Source organism: Diceros bicornis, chromosome X (genome assembly GCF_020826845.1).
Source record: "Diceros bicornis minor isolate mBicDic1 chromosome X, mDicBic1.mat.cur, whole genome shotgun sequence".
In the NCBI taxonomy this organism is placed as follows: Eukaryota; Metazoa; Chordata; class Mammalia; order Perissodactyla; family Rhinocerotidae; genus Diceros; species Diceros bicornis.
Window position 1 is genome coordinate 103,601,230 of NC_080781.1, and position 17,433 is coordinate 103,618,662.

Sequence of the window (17,433 nt, forward strand, 5' to 3'; positions counted from 1 at the left end):
ATGAGAAAGGGTAACAAATGTAAGTGCTACCACATAGTAACTGGTCCAGTAAATATCAGCCAAGGTAAACATCATCTTCATTTTGATTCTACAGATCAAGAGATGAAGAGCCATGTTAAGTAACATGGACAAGGTCATACCGCTCATGAATGGTAAAGCTGGAATTTGAATTAAAGTCTAACTCCAAAGTTTTCTATGTGACACTGCCTATCAGTCAAATTACAGCTGAGATTTCTGCAATAAGTGGGAAATTGGACTAAATGACTTCCCTTCCAATTCTGAGATATTATGATGACATTTTGATGTAAAGAAGCATTCAAGTCTGTGTCAGTGGTGATTTTCATAGCTGATAACATCTAGGGGCAAGAACCATTTTTTTTTATTTAAATCTTTTTTTTTCTGTGAGGAAGATCAGTCCTGAGCTAACATCTGATGCCAATCCTCCTCTTTTTTGCTGAGGAAGATTGGCCCTGGGTTAACATCCGTGCCCATCTTCCTCTACTTTATATGGGACGCCACCACAGCATGGCTTGACAAGCGGTGTGTTGGTGTACGCCCGGGATCCGAACCTGCAAACCCCAGGCCGCCGAAGCGGAGCACGTGCACCTAACCGCTGTGCCACCGGGCCGGCCCCGAGAACCATTTTGTTTTACTGCCTGTGAATAATATCCAGTACAGTGACATGTCAAACATTAACTCAAAAACAAGAGATATATGACAATTATTATTTTTGCAGTTTTTAATCATTTATGTAATAATAAATTTTATTTATACTTATCATATTTAGAATGTGACTTTGTATTTGCAGTACAAATTGTATTTATACTTATTCAAAGTAGATTCCATAAAATAAATATGTCATACTTTCATTCTGATGAAGAACTCATACTCCATGACTAAATGAATGAGATGAATGGATTACAGCATGAAGATGAATTCATTTCAGCAAACTAATTTTTACAAATCACTACACAAATAGTTAAGCTATTGTGATTAGCATGAACGAAATTGATTAATGTCTGGTTAAATCACAACATGTAAGCCTAGCTAACAGTCTAGGGGCATAGATTATATCACCACCCCAATTATATCACGAACAATAATTTCATTTCATACAGACAGCAAACTAAAGGAGAGTAAGAGTGCATTATTCTTCATGAAATAGAGAAAGTTCATTTAATTTTACCCAATAGCAGAAAACATATTTAAAAATACTCTAAATTTAGTGAAGAAAAATCAAGATTATATAAAGTCAAATGAGTTATTTTATATACTCAATGCTTTTACTTGCTCCCAATGTAGTTATCTTTCCCTTAACCACTATCATTTTTTCTTTTTGAGGAAGATTGGCCCTGAGCTAACATCTGTTGCCAATCTTCCTCTTTTTCTTTTTTCTCCCTAAAGCCCCAGTACATAGTAGGATATCCTAGTTGTAGGTCCTTCTAGTTCTTCTATGCGGGATGCCGCCTCAGCATTGCTTGATAAGCGGTGAGTAGATCCGCGTCCAGGATCTGAATCGGCAAACCGGGGCTGCCGAAGTGGAGCGTGTGAACTTAACCGACACACCACTGGGCCAGCCCCAACAGCCATCATTTTAATGCACTGACTGTTGTATGCCTTCTTTGGCAAAAGTATTGAGAAACGCATAACTGTTGTTCTAAAATATATAAGATTTCTGTTGGGAATTACTTTTTTATAGATGAAGTTTTTTTTTTTTTCCATTGAGGGATTTATACTATAATCAGAAAAATGATGGTCTAAACCCCAGTGGAAAGATTGTACTTTAACCGGTATTCATTTGTGTTAGTCAAGCCCATTGAGAAAACTAGGAGCCACTTTTTTTTTTGTGAGGAAGATCAGCCTTGAGCTAACATCCATGCCAATCCTCCTCTTTTTGCTGAGGAAGACTGGCCCTGGGTTAACATCTGTGCCCACCTTCCTCCACTTTATATGGGACGCCGCCACAGCATGGCCTGACAAGCGGTGCGTTGGTGCGCGCCTGGGATGCGAACCCGGGCCGCCAGCAGGAGAGCATGCACACTTAACCGATATGCCACGGGGCCGGCCCCTAGGAAGCCACTTTTTATGGAAGTTAAAAGTATCGTAGGGCCGGCCCCGTGGCTTAGCGGTTAAGTGTGTGCACTCCGCTACTGGCGGCCCGGGTTCGGATCCTGGGCGCACACCGACGCACCGCTTCTCCGGCCATGCTGAGGCCGCGTCCCACATACAGCAACTAGAAGGATGTGCAACTGTGACATACAACTATCTACTGGGGCTTTGGGGGGTAAAAAAAAAAGTGTCGTTAACTGTGAAATCAACTGAATCATATTCTCACTTAAATATCTGAAATGACTGGCCCATTTAATTGCTTTTTTAAAAAGAGCTACTCATCTGACATTAAGTGAACAATTCTTTAGGACAAGAAATTTTAAAACCCTTCAGATGAAAATATAAGCTCCGGTAAAGTTGGAGAGGCAGTGGAATATTTTAAGAATACTTAGAGTTACTTTGTCTTAGAAAATCATATATTTTACAAATATCTCAAGATGAAATAGTATGTTTCATATTTTGAGGGTTTCTTAGCAGAAAGATTTAGCCTAATGTCAGATAAGCGAGGGTCAAGGCCTGCTAATGGCAATGAGATTATACTTGATCTTCTCATTTATAAGATAAAAATAATAGCATATGCTGCCTAGTCATCTCCTAACCTTCTACGATAGGATAAAATCATATTTCAAATTAATTCAGATGACATTTATTGAGTACAATTTGCATGGTAACCTGGAATGTTTAGGGCAGTCAAGGTAACATTCAGTCTGCTTGTCTACATAAACCATCCAAATGTCCCGGAAAACCCAAAATTTCATCATCCAAACTATATCTTCTAGACTACATGTTACACATGAAAATAACCAAAAACTTTTGTCACAACATATTTATTACATAAACATATGGTTTTCAACAATTTTGACACTGTCAATACTGGATAGACTTTTATTGACCAAGTGTGTTAATTTCTAGTAAGAACAAGTGCTAGTAAAATGCAAGTTATTTATCTTGGGTCTAGGGACATTCTAAATAATTGAGTAACTGGCAAATACTATTCATATCATAGAGATGAAGAAACTTTGGTACATTATACATAACTTATTGGGTCCTAAGAAATAATAAATTCAGCAGAAGAATTTATAATATTTTCCATTTGTATAATTTTCCATAGAACTTCATTCACCTCTCCGCCACCTATCCCTGCAGTCCTCCCTAAGCAATCCCAACCTCCAGGCTTCCCTGAGCTTTCACATTCACATTTTAGTCTTGATTCAATTCATTTCACCAAAGATTTATTGAATATCAATTGTTTGCAAGGCACTGTGATACGTCCAGATACAAAGATGAAGGAGATGTTCTCAATAAGCCTAAATCGAGTAAAGAAAAGATCATAATACCACAGTATATTATAAGAGAGATACAAATAAATATCTGAACACAAAAGAGGGAGAGAGCATTTCCACCACAGCAGAATCAGAGCAGCATTAGAAAAATTATCTGAAACTTAGAAATAATGCCACAAGACTGGGGCCACATATTTTCAATGTCATGTGAAAGTAAAGGCCACCCAGGATTGTCTAGGGCAATGATTAGGAAATGTTTTCTGTAAAAGTCGATAGCAAATATTTCTGGCTTTGTGGGCCATATGGTCTCACAAATACTCAACTTTGTCATTGTAGCATGAAAGCAGCCATACCCCATATGTAAATAAATGAGAGTGGCCAGATTTGGCCCACAGGCTGTAATTCGCCAACCCCTGGTCTAGGGCACCTAGGATAATAACTCATTCAGCCCACTGCTTACTATTTATTAAAGATACCTGATTTAGTGAAGCTGCATATTAACTTGTAGATTTTTGTCATGTCTAAGTGCAAATGAACTTCTTTCTGGAGACAGATAATTCCAAAGTTTTATGGCCCTGTTGGACATTACTCAGTTTGTATCTAACTCAGCAATCTTATCTGCTTATCAATACTGTTTTAAAATGGTCTTTTACCCAGTCATGACATCTTAATGGTTCCTTCATTAATTAATGAGTTAAATAAAATCTTTGACATGTGTTCATTTTATATTTGCCTGAATGTTATGATTTTACTTGTCTGAAAATTATACTTTGACAATTTTGGAGGTTCCATGCAGATTCCCAATTGACTCACCTGATGGAGACAAGTAAACTGCCTTATGGCAGACATGCACCTCATAGTCTGTTTAAGCCCAAGTATATTTTTCTTGGCTGTCAGGGTGAATCTCAAACAGCAAAAGAACTTGAACTTTGCTTATTCTGTTTCTATAGGATTTATTTTCTCCTCCCTAGTGATTTTTGTGTTTTTGTTCTTGTTTGCACATGACAAAAGAATTATTCCCCTTTGGTGGTAGTAATGATTGGGAATTTGTTTTTATTGTCTGACCATTTGGTGATTGCTACTGAATGGATGGTGGAGAGCTATTCTCTGTTGGGAGAGAAACAGAGACTCTGGCTTATTTAGGCTTTTTCTTTGTCTATTTGTGAACTCAAGTCAATTAAGAACTTTGTGCCCATTGTGAAAGAGACCTATGAGTTTTGTGTTTATGTCTTTACTCTTGACCTGTGATAAAAGTGGTAGAACTGAAGCTATAAGCGTTCCAAATATCTGTGTTTCTGTAAATCAGAAAGGCCTTTCTCTCTCATATGAATATGAGAGAGAAATATTACTCTTCCTACCTATGAAGAGTATTAATAAATTAGATTATAATGTCTCTTTAAGGAAGTCGATTGTAACATTTATATATAAATAAGCACTTATATAACTCTAATATTCCAATAAATGACAGAAAATTTTAAAATGAACTTCTAATATTTTAAATGTGCTATATATTTGTAAAATCCTTACAGAAATGGCTAGCTCAGAAACATTTTAAGAATTCACGTTTACATAATTAAGAATGTTTGGACAATTTAGATTGGTTTGATAATTTAGGTTTAAGAAAGAGAAACAAACAGCTCTAGGTCTATTTCTCAAATGTACATTAAGTATAATAAAGTTTATGTTTTATTTTTATAAAATTTTGTCTTTTATGAAAAGACTACTTAATGTGAATTTCTTAAACTTATTTTGGTTTACTAATCAAACAAGCTAATATAACTCCTACATAATTTTTAAGATTGTGAAAAATGTAAATTTGTCTTCTACTAAATTTCATCATTATTTTGATAAAGTTTTTATATCCACTGCAATTACGTTTTGTAGCTTGAACATAATTTTTGAGATCCTTAGGTAAATTAAACACTTGGAGTAATATCAAATTAAACTAGTTAATTAATAATCTTTGATTGATAGATAATTTCTAAGTGAAACGGAATACTTAAAAGATGATTACTATGCATAACTTCAAACTAACATACATTTGCGTATCTTTTTATATGCTATAGGGTGGCTACGTCTTTGGTCATGTTAATGGACATGTTCATTTTTGACACTTTAAGGTGTAAAAAAGATATGTGAGGCTGTAGAAAGTTGTGTACTAATAAGCTTTGCTTTCTGCTTAATTCTAGTGCACAGCAGTTTTCAATTACTTACCTCCCAGATTTTTCTGTGAAATAAAAGTTAGTTACTTTGGTTAAAAGTTATAATTAGGGGCCGGCCCCATGGCATAGTGTTTAAGTTTGGCATCCTCCAATTCAGTGGCCTGGGTTCACGGGTTTGGATCCCGGGCGCAGACCTACACCACTCATCAGCCATGTTGTGGCAGCAACCCACATACAAAATAGAGGAAGACTGGCACAGATGTTATCTCAGGGCTAATCTTCTTCAAGCAAAAAAAAAAAAAAGAGGAAGACTGGCAATGGATGTTAGCTCAGGGCAAATCTTCCTCAGCAAAAAAAAATGTTAAAATTAATATAAATATACTAGGAACAACAGTAACAGAAAAATAAACCTGGGTATATAAGGTAATGCTTGTGTTTTTGCTTATCAAGGTAAAGGAGACTAGTTTATCTCTTTAAAGCATCTGATTATTTTAGAATATAAGAGAGAACAGGAAAAGACAAAGCCTTAACAATTACACAAAGTTGTAGAAGATTTTCATAAAGGGAATTTTCTTTTGCCTTGGTTTATCACACTGAATCGGAAAAGAAGCAATAAAATGTGTTAAAATTTTGCCAAAGTTTAGCTCAGTTTTCATGGGTTTGTTATAAGAAAAAAAAGAGCTTGTGAAATTTTCCTGTCAATATTATATCAATGCAAAACTAGAATTTGATTTTCTTTCTATTAAAATGGTAAATTGCAGAGAGATAGACACATAGACCAATGGAATAGAATGTAGAATCCAGAAATAGACCCCCATAAATATGCCCAATAATTTTTGACAAAGGAGCAAAATCAATTTAATGGAGGAAGAATAGCCTTTTCAATAAATGGTGCTGGAGAAATTGAATATCCATTAACAAAAAAATGAGCTTTGACCTAAACTTTATACCAAAATTAACTGAAAATGGATAATGGGCTCAAATGTAAAATGTAAAACTACAAAACTTATAGAAAAGGACATGGAAAAAAATCTTTGGACCTAGGTAGGACTAGGCAAAGTTCTTAGACTTGACACAAGTAACACAATTGATAAAATGAAAAATTGATAAATTAGACCTCATCCAAATGAAGAACTTTTGCTCTGTGAGATTTTGTCAAGATGATGAAAAGACAAATTCATGTCTGGGGGAAAATATTTGCAATTACATATCTGATATGTATACAGGCCTTGCATCTAATGCGTATAAAGAACTCTTAAAATTCAAAATTACAAAAAAATAAACAATCCAGTTAGAAAATGGACAAATAACATGCACAGATATTTCACCCAAGAGGATATACAGGTGGCAAATAAACACATGAAAAGATGTTCAACATCATTAGCCACTAGAGAAATGCAAATTAAAACTATAATGATATATCACTACACATCTACCAGAATGACTAAAATATAAAATAGTAATAATACCAAATGCTGGTGAAGATGTAGAGAAACTGGATCACTCATACATTGCTGGTAGGAATGTAAAATGGTATAGCCACTCTGGAAAATAATTGGCAGTTCCTTGCAAATTTAAAAATGGACTTAACAGGGGCTGGCCCAGTGGCATAGTGGTTAAGTTCACGCACTCCACTTTGGCGGCCCGGGGTTTGTGGGTTCAGATTCCGGGCGTGGACCTACACACCGCTTATCAAGCCATAATTTGGTGGCATCTCACGTACAAAATACAGGAAGACTGGCATGGATGTTAGCTCAGGGACAATCTTCTTCAAGCAAAAAGAGGAAGATTGGCAACAGATGTTAGCTTAGGGCCAATCTTCCTCACCAAAACAAACAAAAAACAAAAAAAAGCCAAAAAAAAAAGGACTTAACACATGAGCAATTGTACTCTCATTATTTACCCAGAGAAATGAAGATTTATTTTCATACAGGAACTTGTACATGAATGTTTATAACAGTTTTATTCCTAATAGTCTAAAATAAAACTACCCAATGCCCTTCACGGGTGAATGCCTAAATTGTGGTACATCCATACCATGGAATACTACTCAGCAGTAAAAAAGGATGAATTACTGATACATGTAACAATTTGGATGGATCTCAAGGGCATTATCCTGAGTGAAAAAAAGCCAATCTTAGAAGCTCACATACTGCATGATTCTATTTATGTAACATTCCTGAAATAACCTAATTATACAGATGGAGAAGAGATTCATGGTTGCTAAGAATTAGGGATGGAAGGGGAGGAGAGTGGTGTGACGTAAATGAGTAACATGAAGGAGTCTTGTGATGTTACAGTTGAGTATCTTGATTGTAGTGGTGGTTACGCAAGGCTACACATGAGATAAAATTGCATAGAGCTACACACACACACACACACATACACACGAGTGCATGTGTAACTGCTGAAAACTGAATAAGCTCTGTGGATTGTACCAATATCAATTTTTTGGTTTTGATATTGTACTACAGTTGTGTAATTTGTTAACACTGGGAAAAGCTGAGGGGAGAGTACATAGAACTTCCCTGTATATTTCTTTGCAACCTCCTGTGACTCTATAATTATTTCAAAGTAAAAAATTTTAAAAGATGATAAATTGGTCTTCAAACTCTTATCAAGGAGTAATAAGAGGTTATATTTACATTGTGTGTAATTTGTCTGACAGCAGAGTTTTCACATATTACAAGAATAATTTTGTCTACATTTTCTTGCCTTTTTTCATGTCCTTGATTTAAAAAAAAAAACGCACCCAAAAGTACAAACAAAGAACACAGGTGGAAAAATGAAGTCTTCTCATAATCATGTTACCTTCTATGTTTATTTTAAAACTTTTTGATTAAATTGATAGGCAAGTGTTGTTTTTCAGGTACTCATGTAAATATTTCAGAAACTGTACAATTTATGTAAAGGTACTAGAGACTTGTTACTGCCTTTGCTGTTAAATATGTTCTTACACTCAGGGGAAACATTGATCAAACTCTTATGAAATAGTTCTGTACTGTGTGCCAATAGAGAATTTTACTCTCCTCCATTCTAATATTATTGGTGCCTCTAATAAATTAACCACAGCCTCACAGTCTCATTATCAAACAGATTTCTGCTTCCTGACGCGTGCCTGAAGTCTCTGCTATAAGGTACTGGCTGGAATTTGTGTCTACAACAAAGTAGGGCCGTTGCAGAGGTTCACGGATAAAACTATATGAGGTACTCTGAACAACTGCTACTTTAAGAATAGACTTTTGGTTACAGGCTTCTGAGCTGACATTGTTTAGATAGGTTTTAGACTGAATGAATGGAGTGAGTCAGTTTCCAGAGCTCTTTATAGTCCAGAAATAGATGTATTTCATGAAGGCAGACTGCTCATCCAAGACACAATGAACACAAGTGGAACTAGAAATAATTACATAGGCATGAATGAACTGATAAGGGAATCTTATTACAGTTATTTCCTTGGAATATGGGGGGTATTATTTTTTTCAGGTTTATTGAGTTATCATTTACATACCATAATATTGACCTATTGTAAGTGTACAACTCAATGATTTCTAGTCCATTTATGGAATTGTGCAACTATCACCAAATCTAGTTTTTGAATATTCTCCTCACACCTAAAAATGCTCTCGGGCCCCTTTGCAGTCAATTTCCACCCACTGCCAAGGCCAGGCAACCACTGGTCTGCTTTCTGACTCTATAAATGGCATTTTCTGGACATTTTATATAAATGGAATCATGCAATATGGGGCCTTTTATGTCTGGATTCTTTCATTCAGCATGTTTTTGAGGTTCATCCATGTTGTAGCATGTATCATTATTTCACTCTTTCATAGCTGAATAGTACTCCATTGTTATGAATATACCACATTTTGTTTATCCATTCACCAACAATGCACATTTGAATTGTTTCCAGTTTGGGGGTATTATGAATAATGCTGCTATGAATATTTGCAAACAAGTCTGTGTGTGACATATATTTTCATTTGTTTTGGATAGATTCCTAAGAGTGGAATTTCTGGGTCATATGGTAAGTTTATGTTCAACTTTTTATGAAACTGTCTGTTTTCCAAGGAGACCGTACCATTTTACTTTCCCACAAGCAATATATGAAGATTCTTTTTCCACATCCTTACTAACACTGTTATTGTTTGTCTCTTTGGATGTACCCATTTTAGTGGGTGTGAAGTGGTATCTCACTGTGGTTTTAATTTGCATCTCCATGATGATTAATTACGTTGAACAATTTTTCATGTGCTCTTTGGCTATTTGTATGGCTTCTTTGGAGAAATGACTATTCAGATCTTTTGCCCATTTTTTATTTGTAGTTTCATTGTTGAGTTCTAAGAGTTCTTTATATATTCTAGACTAAGTCCCTTAACAGTTAATGATCTGCAAATATTTTCTCCCATTCTGTGGGTTGTCTTTTCACATTCTTGATAGTATCCTTTGAAACACAAAAGTTTTTAATTTTGATGAAGTCCAATTTATTTACTTTTTTGTCATTGTTGCTGGTACTTTTGGTATCATATCCAAGAAAGTTTGGTTTAACCAAATGTTATAAATATTTTCTTCTAGAATGTTTATAGTTTTAGTTTTTACATTTAAGTCTATGATCTATTTAGGCTTATTTTTTGTTTATAATGTAAGGTAAGGGTCTGAATTAATTTTTTGGCATAATATGGATATTTAATTGAACCACTGTTGCAAGGACTATCCTCTTCCCATTGAATTGTCTTGAAGCCTTGGTGAAAAATCATTTGATCATACACATACGGGTTTATTTCTGAACTCTCAATTCTATTCCATTGATCTACATCCCTATCCTTACGCCAATACCACAGCGTCTCAATTACTATAGCTTTATTACAAACTTTGAAATAAGGTAATGTAAATCCTTCAACTTTGTTATCATTTTTCAAATTTATGTTGACTATTCTAGGACCTTTGCATTTCCACATAAATTTTAGGATTACCTTGTCAATTTGGGAAAATTTACAATCTTAACAATAATGAAGTTTCCAATCCATTAACATAGAATGTCTCTCCCATTTATTTAGATCTTTTAAAATTTATCTTAGCAGTGTTTTGTAGTTTTCGGCATACAAATTTTGTACTTCAGTTAAATTTGTTCCTAAGTATTTTATTATTTTTGACATTATTAGGAATGTTTTCCTAATAGTTTTCTTAATTGCCTTTTTGATTGTTCCTTGCTAGTGTATATAAATACAATTAATTTTTGTATATGGATCTTGTGTCTTGTGACCTTGCTAAATTCATTTAATTTCAGTAGTTGTGTGTGTGTGTGTGTATTCCTTAGGATTTTCTAAATATAAGATCATGTCATCTGCATATTAAGACAGTTTTTACTCCTTCCTTTCTAATCTGAAAGGCTTTAAAATAATTTTGCTGTTGTTGTTGCACTGGCTATAATCTCCAGTACAATGTTGTAAAGAAGTGATGACAGTGGACCTCCTTGTCTTGTTTCTGATCTTAGAGGAAAAGTATTCAGTCTTTCATGATTACATACGACATTAGCTAAAGGTTTTTCACAAATGCTCTTTATCAGGTTAGGAAAATTTCTTTCTAATCATAATATCTTGAGTGTTTTTATCACGACAGAGTGTTGAATTTTGTCAAATGCTTTTTCTGTGTCTATTGAGATGATTATGTGTTTTTTGTCATTTATTCTACTAAATATATCCCACAGTATTTAATCGTTTTTAATGTTATGCCAACTTGCATTTCTGGAACAAATTCCACTTTATCAGGTTTTATAATCCTTTTTATAAGTTGCTGAATTCAGTGTGCTCATACTTTTTAAGATTTCTTGCATGTGTGTTTATGAGGGATATCAGTCTGTAGTTTTCTCTTTTTCTGATGTCTCTATATATGTCTTTGGTATCAGAGTAATATTGGCCTCATAGAAGTTGGGAAGCATTCCCTCCTTCTCTGCTTTTGAAAGAGTTTGTACAGAATTGGTGTGATTTTTTTTTCTTCAAATATTTGATCAAATTTACCACAGAAGCCACATGGGCCTGGGCTTTTTTCTTTTCTTTTCTTTTCGGCGAGGAAGATTGGCCCTGAGCTAACATCTGTTGCAAATCCTCCTCTTTTTGCTTGAGGAAGATTGTCCCTAAGCTAACATCTGTGCCAATGTTCCTCTATTTTTTTTTTTCTGTATGTGGGATGCCATCACAGCATGGCTTGATGAGCAGGGTGTAGGTCCGTGCCCAGGATCCGAACCCACGAACCCCAGGCCGCCAAAGCAGAGTGTGCAATCTTAACCACTATGCCACTGGGCCAGCCCCCGGGCTCTTTCGTGTGTGTTTGTGGGATGACTTAGATTGCTGAATCAATTTACTTACTTTTTTGTCTATTTACATGTATTATAATTTTTTGGTGAATATCGGACAGTTTAGATAATATACTGTAACAACTAAATTCTGATTTTGCCTCCTGAAGGTTATTCTTGCTTGTTTACGAACTTGCCTGAACTAAGTTTATGATCTCTGTCTCTACTACAATGTGTGGCTGCTGATGTCTCTGCTCCAGATTTTTTTCTCTTGCTTTTATTTTTAAAGACAAGCTTTCTAGGGGTTGGTCCTGTGCCTGCATAGCTTATTGTTTAGCTAAAGATTACTCCAAGGTTTTGCTCAAACATCTCCAGCCAGTATGCATCCATTATCTGCTGATAGATCTGTGTATGGACTGAGGAACACATTCAAACTTCAAACTGCTTTCAAGTCTGCTCCAACTTTACTTTCTGCTGGTTTCTCTTGCTTCTCCTCTGTGCATTCACATAGGCACCGTAGGCCAGGGATGTGTGGGCATGTGCACAGGATATATGGATTGCTTATCAAGTCCACTATGGCTGCTTCACTTCCTGGAATTCTCTGTTACATCCCCTCTTAGTCTGCTTATCCATTGCCTGCCCCAAATAGTCCTACAACCTCAGGCTAGCAACCCTTCTTATTTATTTGCCACTTAGATCACTACCTTAACCAACAATGCTCTAAATCAAGTGAGTTCCTTGCAGCAGCACGAGCAGTAATGCTGCTGGTTTTTATTTTACAGCCTGCCTTACCTTGGTTGAACTCCTGTGCCAACAGAGCTGGGGCAGGGGGTGGTGGTGGTTGTGAGTGGGAAGCTGGAGTAACCCCAGTGTATTATTTAGGATTCTTCAGAGAAACAGAACCAATAGGCTATACCTATATATATAGATATACAGAAAGAGATTTATTATGAGGGATTGACTCACACAATTATGAATGCTGAGAAGTCCCACGATCTGGTCTGCAAGCTGGAGGTCCAGGAAAGCAAACGGTGAAGTTCTAGTCCAAACTTGAAGGCCTGAGAACCAGGGGAACAAATGGTGTAAGTTCCAGTCTGAGTCTGAAGGACCAAGAACCAGGAATGCCAATGTCCGAGGGCAGGAGAAGATGGATATCCCAGCTCAAGCTGAGCAAATTTGCCCTTCCTCTGCCTTTTTGGCCCTCAATGGATTAGATGATGTCCAACTGCCTTGGTGTGGGCGATCTTCTTTACTCAGTCTACTGATTCAAATGTTAATCCCTTACAGAAACACCCTCAAAGACACACTCAGACATAATGTTTTACCAGCTATCTGGGCATCCTTTAACCCAGTCAAGTTGACACACAAAATTCACCATCACATCCAGGCAAGAACACCATAGACTTGCTCTGTTCCTACCTAAAGTTCAGAAGTTCTCAGTTTGTTGTATTCTTGGGTCAATATCCATAGTGTTGAAATGGCTGTTTTTGACAATTTGTTCAGCTTTTTAGTTGCTACGCACATAGGCATAACTTCCCCAAACTCAGGAATTTGTTCACGCAAATATAGGAGGATCTCCTCCATCAAGGTCAAAGAAGCTCTTCTAACTGAGGGAGATGTTAGTCCTTGGCCACCATCAATGCAAGAAACAACTGCAATACTGACCTGGAGATTTTTCTCCTATTTTACAATACAGCCTTTGACCCAAACATATGAAGAAGGGAACTAATATTTAATAGAAGATGGACTTCAGTTTTGATATACGCTTTACTGATGTGATCTGAACTTGGAGCCATGCGAGCAAATCTAGATGGCAAAACAAGAGAAAAGAAGGTCATAGGATGAAAAAGAGAAATTAGGAAAGAAAGGGATAGAGCAGAATATGAATGGAGTCTAATGATCTTTCTGAAGGGCTCTTTATACCTAGATTAATTTTTCAATTAGTTTGTATATCCTTCAAAAGCAAGAACAGTATTTTATGTGTTGTAAAATACTTTGATGTAATGTCAGTACTGCATATGTGTTAAATTAAAATAATGGTCACTAGCTCCAATAGTCTGGGTAGTACTGAAGGTTAGATCTGTTAGTATTACATGGCAATGAAGCCAAAATTCCAACTCTTGATGTAATGTGAGTGTGTCCCCCCAAATCTAGAGGATGGGGCACTAAGACACTGACACTCACAAAATTTCAGACACATAAGAGTCAGATTTTCTGATCTTCATTTATGTAAACAATATCTAAAAACACATATGTTAGGAACCAAAGATAGGTGAGCTGCCAAAATGCAGAGTATTTGTCATGTAATGAGGAATAGCAAGCATCTAGGTACAGCTATACCATTTTTAAAATACCCAGGAGACTTAAATCTACTAAAAATCATTGAATTGTACACTTGAAATGGGTGAATTATATGACATGTAAAATATGCCTCAATAAAGTTACTAAAAATACCCAGGAGACTGAGAAAAAAAAGCATATTTTTCAAATATGGATTTTGAAAAATATACAGATGCAAAATAAAGTCAATTACAGTCATAAGAAAAAGGCAATCTGTTAGGTATTATAGATATTTAATTCAAACAGATGCCTTACACAGCTGTACTTTAAAGTAGGTGAAACGTGTTGCTTTAGAAATGGATTTATTAATGAAATGTGAGATGCAATTAGAACTCTATTCAGGAATAAAAATTTCAACAAATCTATTTTTTTTTCTTTTTCTGGAACGTTTACCATCATGCATATTTTCAGAAATTTGCAGTTCATGGAACCAACCCATCAATGACTTTTACCTTGACCACAGATTTATTTGTATGGAAAAACACAACAGTATTTGCTAAGTATATGCAAGATCTTCCACCTAATTAGTACCTCAGGGCAGGTTGTTTATAAACAGAAAACAATAAGGGACATGTTAAATATCCCCAGCAGTACTCTCTGCATACTGTCAGGTTTAGAAATAAGGAAGACAGTTTACATTTTAAGCAATAAACCAGTTAGCTACCAGATTGCCATTAAGTACAAGGAATCCAACTAGAATAACTTGTGATTCATGAAGACATAATACTGTCTGCAGCTTAATACACTGGAGAAATGAATATGGTTCCTTTTAGCTTCAAATTAGAAATATGCTTACAGGGCAACGTAGAAATAGATACTATTATTTTTGTTTTCAATATTAATAAAAAAAAAGAATGTTACTAAAAATATTTCACACAACGCTAAATACGTCCCAAATCTGCACATCCCCCACCTTCCAACAATCACTGCCTAGTGACTACCTAGTATCCATTTACTGGGATCACTATAGAAATTAGCCATTAATCAGGGAGCATCTGGCTCAAGGGACCCGTAATGGGTTGCAGAGGATTGCACATCATGTTTCACATGCAGATGAGGTTGCCATCCGGTGGACTTTCTCTAACTAAAAGCTAACAACATTGATAGGTATAAGCAGAGCAATCCTCTTCTAGGTGGGCAAATGTTGTAACTTTTAGAAGACATATCATTTCTTTTAACATTTATTAAGTGTCCATTTTGTGATCTGCACTGAATGGGTACTTGTCTTTTGTAACTCAAGTATGAGGAAAAAATATCAGAAAAGCAAGTATACTAAAGCTTTGGATTTAAAAGGTAATAAATGTGGAATGGAAAAAGATATTCCATGCAAATGGTAACCAAAAGAGAGCAGGAATGGCTATACTTACATCAGATAAAATAGACTCACTCAAAGTCAGTCACAAGAGACAAGAAGGTCACCATATAGTGATAAAGGGATCAGTTCAGAAATAGAAAGTGATACAATAATAGTAGGTGACTTCAATATGCAGATTTCAACATTGGATAGATCACCCAGACAGAAAATTAATAAGCAAACAGCAGACCTGAATAACACTATAGACCAAATGGACCTAACAGACATATACAGAACATTCCATCCAACAGCACCAGAATACACATTCTTCTCAAGCACACATGGAACATTCTCTAGGACAGATCATATGTTGGGCCATAAAGCAAGCCTTAACAAATTTAAGAAGAAAGAAATCATATCAAGTATATGACCACAAAGGTATAAAATTACAAATCAGTAACAGGAGGAAAACTGAATAATTCACAAATATGTGGAAATTAAACAATATACTCCTGAACAATCAATGGGTCAAAGAAGAGAATCAGAAAGTATCTTGAGTCAAATGAAAACAAAAACACAACATACCAAAACTTATGGGATGCAGCAAAAGAAGTTCTAAGAGGGAAGTTTATAGTGATAAATGCCTACATTAAGAAAAAAGAAAGACCTCTGGGCCGGCCCTGTGGCTTAGCGGTTAAGTGCGCACGCTCTGCTGCTGGCGGCCCGGGTTCGGATACCGGGCGCGCACCGACACACCACTTCTCCCGCCATGCTGAGGCCGCGTCCCACATACAGCAACTAGAAGGATGTGCAGCTATGACATACAACTATCTACCGGGGCTTTGGGGTAAAAATAAAAATAAATAAGAAAAAAGAAAGACCTCAAATAAACAACCTAACTTTACACCTCAAGGAATTAGAGAAAGAACAAACTGAGCCCAAAGTTAGCAGAAGGAAGGAAATAATAAAGATTAGAGCAGGAATAAATAAAACAGAGACTAGAAAGACAATATGAAAAAAATCAACAAAACTAAGAGTTGGTTTCTTGAAAAGATAAAATTTACAAACTTTTAGCCAGACTAACCAAGAAAAGAGAGAGGACTCAAAAGGTAATAAATGTGACTTTTTTTAATTTAGAAAGTTCTTGCTAAACAAAATTTTGTTACATTAATATTAAAAATGGCTAGAAGTAAGACCTATGACATCACATGGGATCTGTTTTAAATGTTAAAGTGACTTCTGTGTCATGTATATCTTTATCTAACAGCCTTACCATGGGGATTCAGGGTCAGATAAATGCAAGAAGTATAAATGGTTCCATTTATAACCTACTTTAATTAAAAATGACTGTTGATTCAGATATCACGACCCATTTTTTCTAGTTTTTCTCTTCTCTCCTTTTCCCTAATGAACCCTCCAAAAGCGATCACCCATATATTGAAACATGACATCTATCCCTTAAAAGGCATGACAGTCGATGAAAACAATGTGCTATAAAACCATATTACTTGTTCCATTTTTACACATAAGCCAGTTAACTGAACTCTGCCTCATGATCATTAGCCAGCCATCTCACAATTATGTATTACTTGCTGACCATAAAAGAGAGCAGGTAAAAAAGAACATGGGCTTTAGAGTTGGATCTGGATTAAAATCCTATCTCTGCTGTTTTTAAGTTATTTCTCCTTCATAAATTAGTTTTCTGAGACTTATTCCTCAGCTGTAAGAAAAAGAAATGAAGGAAATGATACTATAGGGATGGTATTGGGTTGTTGGGGGGATAAAAGCACCTACCAAATAGTAGATTTTTAACACACCTTAGTTAAATATGAGAGGTTTTTTTAGAAAAGTATGTACTTTGCTGCCTTTAAATAGTTGCTCTACACATTTTTGTCTTTTTCCTGGAGCCCTATCTACTTTTCTACTCAGAAGGTTTCAATTAACACTCCCATGTTT

The 17,433-nt window shown here is 35.7% G+C and overlaps 1 long non-coding RNA gene across 6 annotated transcripts in view; it reads right to left on the reverse strand.

The window, feature by feature from the left end:
• LOC131401334 (uncharacterized) overlaps positions 1–17,433 on the reverse strand; it is a 51,766-nt gene that overhangs the window by 17,033 nt on the left and 17,300 nt on the right. For all 6 annotated transcript variants that reach the window (XR_009217638.1, XR_009217637.1, XR_009217640.1 and 3 more), the window contains exon 4: positions 12,810–12,901. This is a non-coding gene — a long non-coding RNA (uncharacterized LOC131401334). The remainder of the gene's footprint in view (positions 1–12,809; positions 12,902–17,433) is intronic.